The sequence below is a fragment of the Octopus bimaculoides genome, chromosome 20, assembly GCF_046866305.1.
Source record: "Octopus bimaculoides isolate indiv1 chromosome 20, ASM4686630v1, whole genome shotgun sequence".
NCBI classification, from domain to species: Eukaryota; Metazoa; Mollusca; class Cephalopoda; order Octopoda; family Octopodidae; genus Octopus; species Octopus bimaculoides.
Genome location: NC_142947.1, coordinates 1787591 through 1792590, shown reverse-complemented (window position 1 = coordinate 1792590; position 5000 = coordinate 1787591).

The window sequence follows — 5000 nt, the reverse complement described above, 5'->3', positions numbered from 1 at the left end:
TATATATGCACATATATAATTCATTTACCTTATATATATGTGTGTGTGTGTGTATATACATACGTGTATACGTATCATATATATATATATATATATATATATATATATATATATGTTGAAAGATAGTTAAACACAAGTATACGCAAACTTATATATAGTTTAACATGTAAAGTATAATATATATATATATATATATATATATATATATATATATATATATATATACATGTATATATACATAATTTATACACACACACATATATATATGCACACAGAGACGTACATATACAGACATATGTATACATATCTACCTAGGATATTGTTAATATTTTACCTCATCAGAATTTCCGCTTCCACTTTTCTCAGCAAACAATTTCACAGAAAGAAATATTTCATTCCATTAGACGTTTCGCTTCTCGTGAATAATTTGCAGAAGCTATTATATTATTGCCCGTTTTTGGCAGTTATATTTCTTCCCAATTTATAGAAGGTAGGGGTAAAAAAATAAGAAAAGAAAAAAAACATAAGCCTGAATGTCTGAGAGCCATCTTAGGTTGTGTCACCTTTAAAACATAGAGGGCGGGAAAGAGAAAAAGTGAGTGAGAGAGAGAGAGAGAGAGAGAGAGAGAGAGAGAGAGAGAGAGAGAGAGAGAGGATGAGAGAGGGAGAGAGAGAAAGAGGATAAGGAAATAGAGAGTGGGGTAATAAGAGAGAGGCTGAGGGCGAAAACAGGAAAAAGGTATCGGGATATTAATTCATCAAATTGGTTTTAGTGCATTTCAATGCTGTAAGAAGGAAATAAAAGAATAAATAATAATAAAAAAGAACAAAAAGAAAAAAAAGCAAGAAATAAAACAAAGAAAAATATATTCGGGGAAATAACAACTTTAAAGTAACATCGGATTTCTGGATATATCCTATTATATATGTACGTAGGTATGTGTGTGTGTATATATATATATATTCGCTTATATATATATATATATATATATATATATATATATATATATATATATATAGGTATACATATATATATCCTTATTCGTTTATCTCTCTCTCTCTCTCTCTCTCTCTCTCTCTATATATATATATATATATATATATATATATATATATATATATATATATTTATTACTGTACTAAATGTTAGTAATAATAGTTAGAAGAAACAAAAACTTATAAGAAATAAGAAACAATGAAGACAGACATTCAATATTTGAGAAGCTGCAGGTGAAAACGGATAGTGCAGACAGACACACAGACAGACGGACTGACTTTGCGTATCTACATCAGCCAATACAATAAACGGATTTAGAAAGAGTGGAATGTATTTGCTAAAGAGACAACACATTCTAAATATACGAAGAGGTTAAAAAATAGAAATGCTTATACATACATGCACACATATATACATATATATGTATGTACGTTAATAAGTAGGTATGAATGTAAACATACACACACACACAGAAACAGCTGTATATACACATATATGCACTTATATATATATATATATATATATATATATATATATGTTAAATTGTATTATGCAATATATACAAGCTATATCATATACATGCTATATCATACTTTAATGTAAAGGTGGTGAAAGTGCTCGATATCTCGAGACAGAGTTAATTGAAATGCTGTACACTCCTGTATGCAAAAACGACTAAATATCATTAGATATCTGTATGTTCATTTTACGATGCTTTGTTCCACGCCGAGGTTGCAGGAGCTATGCAAAAATTTAAGTTTTAACTTTTGGTACATGTCCAAATTTGGCGTAGTGCTGAATTAGGTACGAATCTTGCCAAAAGGCCACCAGTTTCAGCATGGACACCAGTATTCAACTGGTACTAATTTATCGACTCTGAAAATATGAATGGTAAAGTTGTGACCTCGCTGGAATTCGAACTCAGAACGTAAGAAATGCCGCTAAGCACTTTTTGCCTGGGTTGATAACGATTCTGCCAGTTCGCCACCTTAAATGTAATACCGAAGGAGGTTGTGTATTATCATCGATTATCCTCCAGTCGGTGTAAACTGTTAAGATCACTCTCTCCCAGGACAATGTGAATTCAGGTACTATGACTATTTTTTGTTCTCCTAGATGGCAGTAACATCGATAGTTGGGGATATTACTGCCATTTCTTCTGGAAACACGCGCCTGTCCGTCAAATCTATTTATATCACCCTGATTCAAGTATATCTGAAGAGAGATAATGAAGCAAGTTAAATGATATTCCTTTGGGGCGTGTGTGGGCAGAGAGTCGAATGAATTATTGCAGTTAGAAAGAACTAATTTTACTTCTATTTGTTTGATAAAGCAATTTAATGGATGCGTTAATATTTTCAGTTATTTTTTTTTATCTGTGATACATAGACTGCATCAACTACAATAACAAATGATGATTTTCTTTATACTAACATGCTTCTGTTGATGAATGAGTTTCTAAATATTCAATCCAAAAGAGATATCATTTCAAATTCAGCCATGCAAGGAATCTGGTATTCAGTCAAGCACAATATATAAACAGAAGAGGAACCACATGGGATACAGAGTCTCAGAAGAGGTCACAGTATGTGTGAGGGCAACAAAACTGATCATAATTATAATAATAAAGCTGATGTACAGGCCAAGTATATAGTGCATGCGCTTAATTGCCAAAATATAACCATTCCCAAATATATATATACCTTCATACTTATCTATCTCTATCCTTTGTGTATTATACATGTATTATACATACATGTATACATGTTTATATGCGCGCGTGTGTGTGTGTTTGTGTGTGTGCGCATGGTGATAGTTGTGTGGGTGTGTCTATGTATGAATATATATATATGTTGCTTAGATACATTTTAGGCAACATATATGAACTTGCGTGGAAATAGTTGAATTGATGACGAATAGTATTATTCTATACATAATATATATACACACATGCGTCTACACAAACATGTAAATTCATTCATATACACTCGCACACACACAAAGATAGACAGATGACCGAATTCAGACGTATACAAGCACAACAGGTAGAGAAACGTAAGTGGTTTAATACAATTGTTATATTATAACAAAGAGACTTGCAGGAAGAGAAGAAAGATGGAGGCATACGGTTTAGCATGAATGGTGTGCGGGCGGAGATGTATGACATATGTTGGCAACGATATAAGTAAACGGTTTATACACACACACAAACACACACACACACACACACACACACACACACACACACACACACACACACACACACACACACAAACATATATATACCAATGTGTAGCTTCATATATGCATATACAAACACACCGATCTAACTGTGTGCGTAAATATTCATATACCTGATTGTACATTAATTCGCTTTAATTTATGAATGCATATATATATACATATATGTGTACACACACACACATACACATATACTTATAGATACACACACACACACACAAATATATATATATATATATATATATATATATATATATATATATACCTACATACACACACATGTGTATATACATATACTCTCACATACACGAATGTCTCTCTGTAACAAGATACGCATGATCGTGAAGGTATGTGTATATATATATATATATATATATATATATGCATTGTGTGTGTGTGCATATATATGGATATGCCTGTATATATATATATATATATATATATACTTTTTCATTAAATGTTCACACACACACACACACACACACATATATATGTGTATGTATGTATATATACATGTATACACCCTTTCTTTTCATTTGCAACGTTTCATTAACTCTGGTCGACTAATTCTTTCCCTCACGGCTAAGTTTTTCGTAGCAGATAGATAATCCTGTACTATTGTTGTTTCTTCTTGCACAAAATGTCTAACAACACATGGAATATAATTATTATGTAATTGGCAATGTAATAAAAGACGTCGTCTGCTGACAGACGACTATAAATGTGTTTAGGTGGGAAGAAGAAAGAATCTATGTGTTATTCTAGCGTTCTGTCTAGTTTTCATATCGTCTGCTGTGTTTTGTTAAGCGTAGAACGTTAGTATTCGCTTATCTGTGGTGCAAAATGGCGGATGCGTTGTTGTTTATAGTTTATGTTGACGCTTGTGATGGTAGTGGAAGTGCTTGTTGCTTGGTAGTGGTGGTGCTGCTGTTGGTGAAAACAGTGTTTGTTGGTGTTGCTGTTTGTGGTGGTGTTGTGGTGTTGTTTGTTGGTCGGCGGGGAGGGGGAGGCGCGGTGGTGTTGGATATCAATTTTATCTTACATGAAAGCAGGTCATTACACATATCGAACATAAATCCCAGTCACTCTCTCTCTCTCTGCCTCTCCCGGTCTATTCTGCCTCAACCCCTCCTCCTCCGCCTCCTCTTCTTTTCAACGTCCTCCCCCTCCCCACGTCTTTCCCCTCCACGTTATCGTCGCCGTCCTCCTCCAACTCAGCATATTCCTCCTCCTCCCCCTCCCCTCATCTTCCACCTCCTCTTCCACCTCCTCCTCTCCTCTCCTCCTCACCCTCATCTTCCTCCCCCACCCCTCCCCACGTCCTTCTCCTCCACGTTCGCCTGTTCCTCTCTCTCTCTCACTCTGTCTCTCTTGCATATTCTCTCTCTTTCTCACTCTGTATCTCTCGCTTGTTCTCTCTCTCTCTCTCACTCTCTCTCACACTCTATCTCTCTCGAATGTTCTCTCTCTCTCTTTCACTCTCTATCTATATATATATATCTATAGATATAGGCTGATAGATATTTATTCTCATAAGCAAATTTAAATTTGCATATGAATACTTTATGCGCAACTAACAATGTGTCTTTACAATAGTGTGTGTGTATTGTATACGTATACACGTACAAACAAGCACACAAACACACACGCACTCAAACACACACTCACATACACACAAATATGTGCTTGCACATACACACACACACACACACACACACACACACACACACACACACACACACACACACGTATAAATATTATT